The sequence below is a fragment of the Biomphalaria glabrata genome, chromosome 8 (genome assembly GCF_947242115.1).
Source record: "Biomphalaria glabrata chromosome 8, xgBioGlab47.1, whole genome shotgun sequence".
NCBI lineage: Eukaryota > Metazoa > Mollusca > Gastropoda > Planorbidae > Biomphalaria > Biomphalaria glabrata.
In genome coordinates, this window is record NC_074718.1 from 16,379,992 (window position 1) to 16,395,097 (window position 15,106).

Genomic DNA, 15,106 nt, shown 5'->3' on the forward strand with positions numbered 1-15,106 from the left:
TTTTAAATTGAAGATGTATTTTTTTTAGCTTCGAACTCCACTGGAGGGGAGTTTAAACTTAAAACTGAGTCAAAACGCTACGCTCATAACATTTTGAGTGCATAATTTGCTTTTTTTCATATTGAAGAGGGGGTTTATCGTAAATTTTGGAGGGTGTTTTAAAATCAAAATCTTCCTTATCTGTGCTATTGGAATTTGGGGATTGTCGCTTGCATTTATTTGTTTTGTTTTATAGAAGAGGGGGATTTAACTACAAAAACCCCTGGTAGGGGTTTTTAAAGGGTTTGGTAGGGGGGTTTAAACTCAAAACCCCCTTTTAGGGGGTTTTAAACTCAAAACCCCCTGGTAGGGGTTTTAAACTCAAAACCCTCTTGGCTGCGCTGGGGCAAGTGATGGTTTAGTATTAAAATCTCACCTAAAATAAACAAAATCAAAGCAAAAAATCAGTCACTAAAGCCCGTCTCCACCCCCTCCCTGCGGGGGGCATTTCATTTCGGGGGGGTTTGAACCCGGACCCCCCCCCTGGCTACGCCCATGCATAGGCCTATCTAAAAATAATGAATAAACATGATATGAAAGATATACTAGGGGTCGGAATTAAAACTTGAGGTCTCGAGCCTTCATGATGGAAGACCGAAGTGTTAGCCACTTAGCTATTCAAACACTTATTAAAAAGTCTATAGTTAAAACATTTTGAGAAGGATCTAAATCCACACACAGGGCTTATCTCCCCTTAGCTTACTATATTTTCTATGTAAAATAAAATTATTTCATTTCGACTAATTGATTGACTAATTGTATAATTTTTGATTAATTCATGAGTCTATCTAAATACTTGAGTAACGTTTCCACTTGATCCGAGGATTTGAAGTGGGAGAAATAAACGTGTTCAAGATTCCACCCAGAAAGAGTTGCTATCAGCTTGTAAAAAGAGAGGTACACTTACTAGATTTCAAAATGAGGACTGTCCATGAGACATACGCTATAATAAAAACAGAAGACTTGAGTTGTTAGAAGGTGGGAACAATATGTCGAAATATAGACAGGCTCTGACAGGCTCTGACAGTGAATTCAAATCTCACTTCTCAAACTTGACCAAATCGCTGGGTCATTGCTAGCCGAATGGCACTAGTAGCAAGCTAACATTTGACAGGAGCATCTGGAATCCAACAAATAGAGCTTTTCACCAGTGGCGTAGCTAGAAATTCGCTATTATTTAGGGGCCTGGAGGGGGGCTTGACCTCTTTGGGGACTCTGCATTTTGTGTAATATTTAATATCTAATGTAAAAAGAAACCCCACTCACTTGGGCAAATTCTTCCCCTCCCTGCCCCCACCCTTACTACGCCTCTACCTTTCACCTCGATAGAGTTGACTGGACGAGCATACCACATCCTGTGGTCACATGACTCGCCACAAGTCCACACATTTACCACGTACATTCCCCTCACACATTCCGCATTTTTATTTCTGAGATTGTACAAACAATGCTTGTTTGATTAGTGAATGGAATAGTGGGTGTGAGACAAAGCATGAACCGAAAGATATGTGTTCGATTCCAGAAGCACTTTACGTGAATGGAAAAGTGGACTTTCATACACACCTTGTTCTCAAACTTGAAAATGTCAGTGTCTAGAACCACTTGTGATCTCAAAGGCAGATGACCAACCACCTTGACTTTTCTCAACCAATGAAATAGAAATCTTTAGTGATGGATGCCTTAAAAATCCTTTGATTCAAAATTGAGATTTGAACTCTAGACTCCTCTGTTTGTAAGCCAAGTGCTATACCACTCACCTGCCATGCCCTGGACGTGTCTTGTGCTATGAACATTTATATTTCATTTAATCTCGTTATGAAAACGAGGCTGACATATAACTGCTGGGAAAGAAAAGCTGTACATTTGATCAACGTAATGCCATCGGTTCTAAATGTAGCTATGCTTATCTGAATTTACTGTACGAGGACATCAGGTCATTGTGGAAGGAAGCACACTATTATAGTTAACTTTTGTTCCATTTTTTCAACAAAATCTTAAGTTATTATAAAAAGAGTTTTATTAAAATTTCTTTATTAATGTGATGATAGAATATTTTAAAAATCTTTAATTAATAAGACAAGGGCCAATAACTTGCATAGTATTGGTTAGAACTAAAAATAGATTTCCACTGAATTCTGCTGTTATCTTGTCCCAATTCTCTGACCTTGGAGGCTAAATGATTAGAAGGAAGAAAACTACTTTTTAACCATATCATAAACTTCCTTTTTTTTTGTGTGTTATTTCCGATCAATGGAATGGTCGATAGAAGCCTAAATCAGTTGCTTCCCCCTATTGTCAGACTCACCTAAATTACTAATGGTTGCCATGGTGACGGTTGTATAATTCAAAATTTTCTGATTATGTTTGTTAAGAAAGAGTTTACATACCAGCGTCTAAGACATGGGGGAGGGAATGGACGTTATCAATAATTGAAGTTCTTTTATTGTAAGAGATTGTTTTGTGTGCCGTGAGTTCCAAATAAATAGATATTGTGTCACTCACAAGATGCCATCTATCTATCTATCTGTCTGTCTTTCTGCCTGTCTGTTTATCTATCTATCTATCTATCTATCTATCTATCTATCTATCTATCTATCTATCTATCTATCTATCTATCTATCTATCTATCTATCTGTCTGTCTTTCTGCCTGTCTGTTTATCTATCTATCTATCTATCTATCTATCTATCTATCTATCTATCTATCTATCTATCTATCTATCTATCTATCTATCTATCTATATCTATCTATATATCTATCTATCTATCCTTCCACCCACTCATCTGGAGACAGAGAAAGTCAGCCGTTGTTTTAACACGAAGGTGGAAGAGAGACAGAACTGACGTCATAATTTGTAGATGATTGACTCTCAATGCACATGGTCAGGGGATGGAACAGTGATGCCCAAAATACGGTCCTCTGGCCCGCGACTTGGTTCCATCCGGCCAGCCGAATCGTTGGCACAAAGTGTAGAATCTACCAGGAAAAGTGAACGGATCTCTACTTTTTTTTATTTAACATGATAATAAGCCCACATATTTGATTTGTAAAGAAAGTGTAGCGGTTGTTTTAAAAAACAACAACATGTAAACGGCATTATAAAACGAATATGACGCCATTCTTGCTTTGAGCTGTAAATAAATATGAATAAAGATGGTTGAAGATTGGAGATTGGAGGATCGATTGCAATAAATACCAAAAAGAGAAAAAAAAATGAGTCTGTGGTAAAGCTATCTACAATGATATTCACTTTTAAGGTAGAGACTTGAAGCCATTTTCCTACCCGTGAAAATAAAGATAAACTTTAAATGTCTCATTAATTATTGTAAGTACTAGATTCACAGGTTTCTAATAAAATTGTTTTAGGTCAATTTCGTTTCGTTTTTGTACCTTTTATTTCATGTGGCCCGCGACACGAGTGTCGGAAATTAAAATGGCCCACACGTCGAATTAGTTTGGGCATCACTGCCATAGAAGATAAATGACGCAACGTTTGGTAAACACCTAGTATTGCCTATGTATTGTCTGCTTCTATACAAACAGACTTATTTTCATAATAGACATTTTTATGTTTTAAATACATCATTACAGGTGCGCATTGGGCTTCGAAATCGGCCCTGGCATTAGCATACGACCCAGCCCTGACCTATGATATTCATCTATTGGTACCTGCCCTCATAATGTATTAAGTTTGATCAGAAAGGAAAACTGAGCACGAAGACAAACATGTTTTTTCGTAGTGTTTTGAGTCTCTCTAAGTAGTCTCTACTCTTGATTTAGTTCAACGTGTAAAAACATTGCCCCCAAGTTACTGGTGTACTTGTGTATTGTTAACTCTAAGTTTTGGGCCAACTTAAGAGGCTAAGTTAATGATTATATACATATGCCCTTGTCAATTAGTTGTACCTTTTTACAAAGCTTCTATCAGCTCACTCTGTCTGGTCACAAGTTTGTACACGTTATTTCCCCCAGACCCAATCTCGGAGCAAGCTGAAATGTTGCACCATTATTTTTTTGTACCTGACAACACAAGAATCAATAAAAAATTAACCAATTAGTTTATTAACTATTGGTAATTAATTATTTGTTTAACATCTAGAACTAGGGAAAGTAACTGTACTTGTCTGAAGTGGTGGTATAAGCTGAATTGGTCCCCGTTATAGGTGGTCTTCCGAGTCTTGGTGAACACAACATGAACACATAGGCTCACCACCAGCAAAGTGGTTATCCTGTTGGTTTGAGAAGCCTTGGAATACTTGAGCCATGAGTTCCAATTGAGGTCGTTTCCCCTTTTTTTTATTTTTATAAATGCATTTTTAGTGTTAGTTATTACAAATTTAGTTACATGACTAATCCAAACTAATTATTACGATAATGTGAACTGTTCCTATTATGTATTTTTTCAAGTTTTTATTTCTTAATAAAATTTTGTAACAGATTGAAGGTTTACACGTATATTCAGGAATTTGAGAGTTGAAATTTGAATCTTCCTGTATATGCGTTGGTTTTTCTTTGTGAGTTAACATGGAATAAATAGCGGTGTGAGTGTTCTTTTGTGAATGATATCATCATGAGATTCTACAAGGTTCGTGAATATTTGTGCCAAACTGGCAAGGAAAAGATCGTATCTTGACAGAAGAATTCAACATTTTTTGCTTTTAATCAATTTTTTTCTCCTTCTTTACGCTTCTTTTTCGATCCATGTTTTTAAGTTTTAAGATTTTAAATGAGTTCGTGAATAACTTCTAGGCAGGAAAATCCTGGGATCTTGCAACAAATCTAATAATATAATGCACACGTGACTTGACACTCCATCTGACACTATTTCGATACCAGTAGAACTATAGCACTACATACAATACTAACTCATAACATTGGACAATTCGTAGTGCTAAGTTATAAGTTCATGGTCCTGTTATAAATTCCCCCGAGTATGTTCACAGTATCACAACGCCTAAAGGACTATAAAGAATAAAATATAGGACTTCAGTTGTTTGTAAATCACTTAGACTGGCTTAGAGTCTATAAAGTATTAAAACTAACAGAAACACGGTAATTAAGCTAAACCATTTTTACAGGGAATGGGGCTAGTATCGCAGAGTAAAATGTGTTAAGATCTTGTATAAAAGATAAGACCAGTGCACCGTTATGGGACGCCTAGACCAACACAAAGATACAAATTTTCCTCTTATATTAGACACACTTCAATCATTAGAGAAAGCACAGAATTAGTATATATATATATTGTTTGGTCATAGAGTTCCTGTGTCCCCAGAGAATTCACATTTTTTATCCTAATTGGGGCAATTACGTTATTTCCATTGACGGCCTCGCTGTTTATGTTTATTTGGAATGTAAATATTTCAGTTTTTGTCAGATTCTAAAAGCATTCACTGAATGGGTGAAGGTCACCTTTCACTCCCCGCCCACAATTATCGTACCTTTGAATCTCTCACTAAACTTGTGTTCCACTTGCCATGGATGGATGTCCTGAAAACATGGTGACATTTTCGATGATATATTTAAAAAAAAGGAAAAATCTATCGATTGGTCGATTTACTGTCCTAATGAAAGATAGCCATTGGTAGGACCGCTGAGGCGGTGAATGTGAAATTAATGAGGTGAACAGGAGGTGATTACAAGGAGGGGCGCTACAGTTGCAAATATAGGATCTTATTGGGCGCGATCAGAGATCGCGGGTCCAGAGTGTATCTTGGCATAAAGCATCACAAAAGATTTCGCTCCCAGCACTATTGGCCAAGCAACGAGGTTACAGATGATTGGACGGTGATATGACAGTGATATGAGGATGGTATGACGATTATATGATGGGGATACAATGATGGTATGACAATCATATAGCCGATAATATGACCATCATATACGGATGATATGACGAAGATATAACAGTAATAAGGACGTAATATGATGTTGATATTACTGGTGACGTGGTGTTGATATTCACAATTCACTGACAAAGATATGGCGATAGTCAACAGTTATATATATATATATATATATACACATTGTTAGGGAATCATATTATCGATTGTTAGCATTCAGATGTTTCGAGTATAAACAAGTAATCCTGTAGAACTTTCATAATGATGATATCTAAACAGTTTACTGCGATATATTCACAGTAAACTGTTCGACAGTGTTTAGGGGACAGTGGCTTGTTATTTATTAATGGTCAAGTGCTTAGATCAAAGAATGTTGGACAGTGGCTTGTTATTTATTAATGGTCAAGTGCTTAGATCAAAGAATGTTTGACAGTGGCTTGTTATTTATTAATGGTCAAGTGCTTAGATCAAAGAATGTTGGACAGTGGCTTGTTATTTATTAATGGTCAAGTGCTTAGATCAAAGAATGTTGGACAGTGGCTTGTTATTTATTAATGGTCAAGTGCTTAGATCAAAGAATGTTCGACAGTGGCTTGTTATTTATTAATGGTCAAGTGCTTAGATCAAAGAATGTTTGACAGTGGCTTGTTATTTATTAATGGTCAAGTGCTTAGATCAAAGAATGTTTGACAGTGGCTTGTTATTTATTAATGGTCAAGTGCTTAGATCAAAGAATGTTCGACAGTGGCTTGTTATTTATTAATGGTCAAGTGCTTAGATCAAAGAATGTTGGACAGTGGCTTGTTATTTATTAATGGTCAAGTGCTTAGATCAAAGAATGTTGGACAGTGGCTTGTTATTTATTAATGGTCAAGTGCTTAGATCAAAGAATGTTGGACAGTGGCTTGTTATTTATTAATGGTCAAGTGCTTAGATCAAAGAATGTTCGACAGTGGCTTGTTATTTATTAATGGTCAAGTGCTTAGATCAAAGAATGTTGGACAGTGGCTTGTTATTTATTAATGGTCAAGTGCTTAGATCAAAGAATGCAAATGTTCAAGAGTGTCCCTGAGAATCTTAAACGTGGATCCTGCCACCTTGAACAAGGGAAGAGAATTGATAAGACTTCCTGCGTCTTGTGAAAATTGGCGCGAAAATTGCCGTGGATGACAAGATGACAGCCTTAGCAGAATAAAAGAAAATTCTGAGCAGAAAGACAAAGTAATTCCTACAGGATCCAGTACCTATATATTTTTAAACAAACGTTTGGGGGGGGGGGGATCCAATAGACAGTCACATGAGGGGACACAACCTAGAGTGCTATAAATAGACTTATTTGAGGCAGATTGTTGGCCATGTTTGAAGCATCGTCAGGTCAATGACGTCAAACCAGATTTTTTTTCTTTCCCCTTAACCACCAAGCCATCACATTTGTATTCGTCAATTATTCCAGCGTCGTATCGAACTGCGAAACTGTGATAAATAAGATTATCATCGATACCGCTCTGGTATCTTCCAACCGTCACTATAATGAGTGCCCCCAGAATGGACTTAGCCTGGAGACTAAAATAACTCGTCATTATGACCAGTGGTCAATGCATCTGTGTCAGGCAGGGTAATGCCGTAAGACAATTTTATATCCTTCATTCCAAAGAGCGATTTGTTTTCTTTTTTCTATTTTGTATTGGCTTTTATTTCTACTTCTTGTGTCTCTGAGTAGAAGGCTGACTGGGTGGGTGGAATCGATCAAGTCATGGCAGGAGATCCCAGCAATAAATCTCTGCCTTTCGATTTCCGAGGTTTGTGTTGCTTGATAGGTTCAAAGGCTCTCAATTCGAGTACAACTAGTTTAAACCATTAACCCTTCAATGCAATAAAAAAAATAAAAAAAAATAAATAGAAATTTGATACAAAAGAAAAAAGAAAGGTAACCTTTGCAGACCTTAAGCTCCTCTATTTCTAGGGCCGACGGTTAACTAGATTGTCATGTGGCCAGTACAAGGACCAACTGCTTTCACTTTCCATCACGTCTATCAGGTACCCATTAGAGGTGGACAGACTAACGGACGTACTGACAATACAGAAGCTCAAAATCCGGTATTCGAACTCGAGACTCCTAGGTAGGGAGTCCGAGGGCTATACAACTCATACTCCTATATCTATTTTAAAACTAAATACAAATAATAATTTCTAATCAATACTTACTAAAGAGATATTTACTTCAAAATTAAGGTTATCAAAGCAAAACACTATTTACTTTCATACCAAGAGTATACCGTAAACACTTTTGATTTTCATACCCAGAATATACCGTAAACACTTTTGACTTTCATACCTAGAATATACCGTAAACACTTTTGACTTTCATACCCAGAGTATACCGTAAACACTTTTGACTTTCATACCCAGAGTATACCGTAAACACTTTTGACTTTCATACCCAGAGTATACCGTAAACACTTTTGACTTTCATATTCAGAGTATACCGTAAACACTTTTGACTTTCATACCCAGAGTATACCGTAAACACTTTTCACTTTAATACCCAGAGTATATCGTAAACACTTTTGACTTTCGAATTATTAAAAAATAACTTAAAATCGCAGTAAACAATTATTTCTTCTAAACACTCAATGCAAATGGTTTGCATGCTCTTTCAGTCAATGCAGACACCCATTGAGTTCATGTCCCAATGAGAAACAAAACTAGATTCATTGCAAAATAAAATGTTGGATTAGATTCGGTTAAGAGCTAAAATCCAGAAACTTAATCATTACTCACTATCACTTTAGAGTTAGACAGATAATCAAATGATGTAATCAAAATCGTCTATTTTTTGGCAGGTCTGTATATTTGTGTATATATATATATCTTGTACGAGTGTCCCCCAGCTCCGAGAGCTAAGGGGGGACGTGTCTGAGCAGTCACTCGACTTGTATGGTAGCTATGAGGATTACGCCGAACGGCCCAGTTTCTTGCTAGACGGTACGGAAGGATTGAGTCCCTCCTGCTGTTTTTTCAATAAGAGTTCATCTCAGGTATATTTCTAAAGCCTTGAGTTTCGCTGTTAGTTCCTTCCTTATTATTATATTGTTTTAAAAATATCTTCAAGCAATCTAAGCACTTGTAGTTTTTTTATTATATACTTTTATCAGCGTGCACATTTTGTAACGGTAAAACCTAGAACCTGGGTTGGATATCAGAAACAGCTTTACGATTTTCCTAGAAATTTGACAGTCTGTGTGCATATCTTTAGGAAATAATTCCTATCTGATTAGCCACACTGGGAAAAATCTGTTTGGACCGTTATAATTTAAAAAAATATAATCGTCGTAAAATAAATTTTGGTCTGTAGATCCAAACAATCTTTATACACAGCTCTATAATTAGGTATTCCCGCATGTATTCCAAACAATCTTTATACACAGCTCTATAATTAGGTATTCCCGCATGTATTCCAAACAATCTTTATACACAGCTCTATAATTAGGTATTCCGGCATGTATTCCAAAAAATCTTTATACACAGCTCTATAATTAGGTATTCCCGCATGTATTCCAAACAATCTTTATACACAGCTCTATAATTAGGTATTCCCGCATGTATTCCAAACAATCTTTATACACAGCTCTATAATTAGGTATTCCGCATGTATTCATTCAAAAGTGAAATAACGAAATAGACTTTCAGGAACATTTGGCTCACTATCTTATTTGAAATCTGTCTAATGCTCTCTTGCTGTTACAAAGCTTATACCAACTCACTGTCTGTCGGCCTGGTCAAAAGTGTATACACGTTATTTCTCCCGCACCCATTTGTTGGATCAAGTTGAAACTTGACATAGACAAGGCACGAATTTTGTTTGATACATGAGAACTTAATCCTTCAGTATTCACAGTTATGGCTAAATATGTAGGGTTTGGTCCCCTTAGGTAACTGTACATATTATTTCTCTCACACACTTTTTCGGATCAAGTTGAAACTTTAAACAATTATTAATTTACGTAACGAAACATGAATCCATAAACAAAATTAATCAATTAGTCCATTAAATATTAGTAATAATTTAATTATTTTGTTTGATATCGAATACAGGAAATAACTTCTCCATTCTTGAGTGATATAAATATATAGTTCGTTCATCGTGGTTCGAATGGTTCGATGATGACCACTTTGTCATCCAGGGGGCTGAGGGCTTTGCACTGGGGTTTTATGCCTCCTCATGTGGCTGGTGAGACCTATGTGAGCCCGGAATGTTCGGCTGCACACTGGGCAGGTTATTCCAGCTGGTGCTAGTGTCATTTGCCTTGCTTTTCTTCTCTGGCATTTTTCTTCTGCCAGCGTTGTTCTTTTTTCCTCAGCAACCTGTGCGCCAGTTTTCACAGCGCGACGCCATGTTGCTCTGTTATTCTCCCAGGTGGCTGGGTCTATGCTGAACGCCTTCAGAGAAGCTTTGAGGGTGTTCCTGAAGAGTATTTTGGGGTGGGGGTGGGGTGAATGAATAGTGACTTGCGCTGGAATTATATATATATATATATATATATATATATATATATATATATATATATATACAAGTTTAATTTAAAAAAAAAGGTTTTTAAAGCTATTTTGTTTTTTTATTAATTCCAAAGTGGTTTTCAAATGTTCATTTCCTAGTTGAAGAAACTCAGTAAACTGTTTGTTTGTAACATTCTTGTAGACATCGACTAGCACACTTTCGTCTTTATTTTTTTTTTTTTTATTCATATTTCCCCTCAGTACTTCCAAACTTTAGATTAGTAGCACCCAGGCGTCTCCACTGTAACTGTCATTCCATCACTTCAAGATATCATTTCAGGCTTTCGTTCGGAAAATATTTGTGTTTTTTTCCTGGTGTGATATTTCTTGAATAATTATAGTTTTCAAACAGTTTTTGGTTCAAGTATCTATTTACTTCTTGTTTTTCGTTGTTTATTCAACACACGTAAGAGAGACGTTAAAATGCATGGTAAGAAATGTTTTGTTTCCAATGTGAACGAAAAGCCGTTTTAAGAATTTATTTAAATTAAGATTATAATAATAATACAAATAGCAAGACGAATAGATAGACAAGACTATCATCCAAATCTGTAAATAGACATCAGTTGAAATCTGTACAAGTTTTATTAACTATATTTAATTGTTGTGTCCTTGGATGTGTTCGGACTTCCGTTTAGAATAGCGAACTAGCATCAAACAGACTGAACACAAAATCCAAGCCAGAACATTGCTTGAAGGTTATAAAAGTTTACAGTAGCTTTAAGATAGAAAGTTAGGTACCGCGGAAAATGGCGAAGTTTGCGAAAAGAGTAGTTAATAATAGTTTATGTAGGTCAGATGTGACTAAGTATGAAGGTCACCAATAGGTCTACTTGGCTGTTTAGTATACTTCTTGTACTTCTAGGGGCGGACTGGCTATATGGACATTCGGGAAAATGTCCTGTGGACAGGTAACCAGTTGGGCCGGTAGCATTGTCACAAATACACTATATCCGTAGTGCTTCTAGTAGACGTCATTTCCTTATATATACTAACCGATCAACAAGAAACCTTTATTTCTTATAGAGATGACGTTAGTGTGAATAAATTCTGGATCAATCTATAAAGGGACCAACAACAACGTTCCAAGTCCTATAGATGGATTGGTGGAGTTGTTGTATGATCTCGAGTTGGCACCGCTACCAAGTCCTTCATAAATCCCTTGAGATCAAAATGCAAAAGAATCCAAAAATAGAAGGAGCAGAAAATAGTAAGATAAAAAGCAACTCTTGTGCAAAAGAATGTAGTAAAATTAAGAATGTTTTCTCTCAAGCACTAGAGATTCACCAACCTATATAATGGCATGCATTTATGAATGAACAGGCTCAAGGCCTTAAGAAACACAAAGACCAAGACGACAAAGATAGAGGTGAAGTCGAAATACAAAGATAGAGGTGAAGTCGAAATACAAAGATAGAGGTGAAGTCGAAATACAAAGATAGAGGTGAAGTCGAAATACAAAGATAGAGGTGAAGTCGAAATACAAAGATAGAGGTGAAGTCGAAATACAAAGATAGAGGTGAAGTCGAAATACAAAGATAGAGGTGAAGTCGAAATACAAAGATAGAGGTGAAGTCGAAATACAAAGATAGAGGTGAAGTCGAAATACAAAGATAGAGGTGAAGTCGAACTACAAAGATAGAGGTGAAGCCGAAATACAAAGATAGAGGTGAAGTCGAAATACAAAGAGGCTTTGTTTAAATAGGAAACAAACTTGACAGTATTCGTTTCACTGAATGTAATGATATTAAATCACCTTTAAAAAACTGAGCATGTTCTGTTGTGCCAGCTCTAAGATGCAGACAGTCTAACTGGGTTTCTAATGTATTGTGAAAGCAGCATATGACCTTGTGAGTAAAGTTCCTACACAGCAGATAATGTTAAGGTCATATGTTTCTTTGGCCAACGGTTAACAAGTAGCAAGCACAATGTCCAACCGCATTTACCCCCCCCCCTCCCCACCGCCAACTAAAGTCTGGTACCCGTTAGAGTTAGGTGCACTCAGGGGCGACCTAAAATTCCCAAAATTCAAAATCCCCCAATAGAAAAAAAAACTATATGGAGAGCTCCTTGATTTGGAAACAACTGCGCAGTTCATCTCATACGAGGAAGAAGAAGAAGAAAAAATCCCAGTATTCATCGAGATTCGAACCCAAGAGTCCAGGTTCAGAAGCCAAGCGCTTAACCACTCATGACCTTGAAAGATGGATAGCTAAATAATGGAGGCCGACAAGTTGTTTTTGTAAAAAGAAGTTCATATGCCTGACAAAATGGCGAAGAGTGAAACTGATTCCTAAATAATATATTCGTTGATGGAGGATCTTCATGTGCATGTATAGGTTGTTGTATATTGTAGTAGGAATGTGTTTACGTTTAGAGATTCCCCATTCCAAGTGTTCTACTTTATTCATTTAGTAATAGCGCTTATCACATTGTTTCAAAATCATATAATAATTAGTAGTATAGCTAATTACTATTAATTAATGTATTAAGCACAGTTCACTTGAGGACAGGTATAATGTATGCCCATCATCTGGCATGTAATTAGTGGGCAGGATTGTATAGAGATGCCCGTGCCCATTTTGATGCGCAGTCCGCCCCTGAACATTAGACATTATACAACCTACAACTGTTCCTAGATTGGATTAAAAAAAACAGTTAAACATTTTAGCTTTTATAATTAAAAAAGCTTGCTAATTCACTGTGTTAATTAAACCCATCAATCCAAATGAAAACCAGAGATTTTTGAGTATGGCAGAGATTTGCTACCATTGCACAAATACCGGAAGTTTGTGCCAATTAAAATACTTAACCCACATCTGCTTTGTCTAAACATTTAGAGACTTTTCAGTAAAAAAAAAATTGAAAAATTTTAAATAAAATTCCCATTACACATTTTTCTTATCATTTTACATCCTAATTCATCAATGATCTACTACTCAACAATAGGCTCAATTTACGTCTGCCTTTTGTCACGGTCAGCTGCCAGATTGTCATTTCTCGTTGTGCATTTTTTAATGTTTTTAGATTCTGTCAGAGAGCTATCTCTAAAACAAGGAAAAGTTTTTGCAACCTATGTTTTATTTAATTTTAACATAGTTTGAACTGAACTGTGAAAGAAACAGAAGTCCCATGGCTGAATTACAGTACTGACACTGGTAACTAGATAAATATGGATTGAAAACTACAACTACATACCTATGAGTTTTTTTTATTAGATTAGGATTTCGTAAATGGGGAGAAAAGAGCTAGCACTATTAGTTCCGTAGTTCATATTCTTTGGTTCAAATGCAAGCTTGGATTTTGCAGTTGTCTTTCTCTTTATAATAGATTACCAATCTATGTAGCGAACAACGCAACTATTTTGTCTTGGCTAGTTATCGCCAGTGTTTTGTCTTTCCTACTATATTCTGTTGTCTAAATGGTCATCTGTTGTTAAAATGGTCATCTGCTGAATGTTCTTCTGAAGTTAAAATGGTCTTCTTTAGTTAAAATGGTCCTCTGCTGTTAAAAAGGCCATCTGTTGTCGAAATCGCTTCTAATGCTTATAGCCACTGTTAATTGATCTGTGGATTTAACATTTATTTGTTTCCAATACAAGAGCTAAGATCATTGTTTTCCATGAAACAATCCGTGCTAATGTTGTTGTTGTTTTTTATTGGCCTATTGTTTTTTTCATAAGCAAAGCTGGAAGTTTAGGTAGTGGCTCCCATGATTTTATCATTGTGATAACAGTCACTGGCTCCCATGATTTTATCATTGTGATAACAGTCACTGGCTCTAATGATTCTACCATGGCTGTAACAGCTTGGGGGTCAAAGATCATGGAGTGAAATGTTGGAGATATCGAGAAAGATTTAGAGATACGGCTGCCTTATCCTACAGGGATTAGAACACGGTGTTGTAACTAGGTTTACCTGGCCGTGTCATGCTGTTATCTCTTCGTTCAACCATTAAAACCCATTGCCCGTTGGGGTATTCCTTTTAGACCTCTGAGGTTGATAAGATCCCATCCCCCCCCAGTGTTAGATTATGGTAGCGATAACTGACAGAAGAAGATGTCTTTGTAGCGGAGGCGACTATTTTAAACAATAAACATTGAACATTTGTTTTAAACACTGTTTCGTCTTGCTACCCCTGTCCGTGCCCCGAGGGTGTTCATATACATTGGAGCACAGTACGTCTTGAAGAAAAACAAAAGCGAGGCGCCCTTTGGCGGGAGCGAGGAGAGAAAATAGAGTCGACTTGTGAAGAGTTCAACTCATCGGAGAGACGGAACAAGTTTGATAGAGCCGCAAACACTCACACAACCTAGTGTAGGGTGTCACGTCCCACCGCGGAAATGTCAAACTCACGCTCTTTTGTCTCTTAATGACTTAAGTCTCACCTGCTCAATTAGCTTCCATTAGGGACAGTTAATATAACAACCAGACACTACAAGGGAGACAGTTCACTGTCCCCTGTCTTTGTGAATTTAAAAACCAGACATGACCGAAGCAGTACGTTTTGCGCAGCCCTTTTGGTGCGATGGTCGATTTGGCGCTGGGGACGTTTTTGGCATGAAATGTTTTAAGTATATTGTTTATATTCAACGAAAAGACAAAAATCTTAATCGGCCACCGGCGGACAATGGTTATGCTTGCCTTCCATGTGGTAAAATATGTAGGT

General features: G+C 36.7%; 1 protein-coding gene across 2 annotated transcripts in view; it reads left to right on the top strand.

Annotated features, from left to right (window-relative positions):
* LOC106061567 (uncharacterized) overlaps positions 1–15,106 on the top strand; it is a 156,206-nt gene that overhangs the window by 42,974 nt on the left and 98,126 nt on the right. The window lies entirely within an intron of this gene.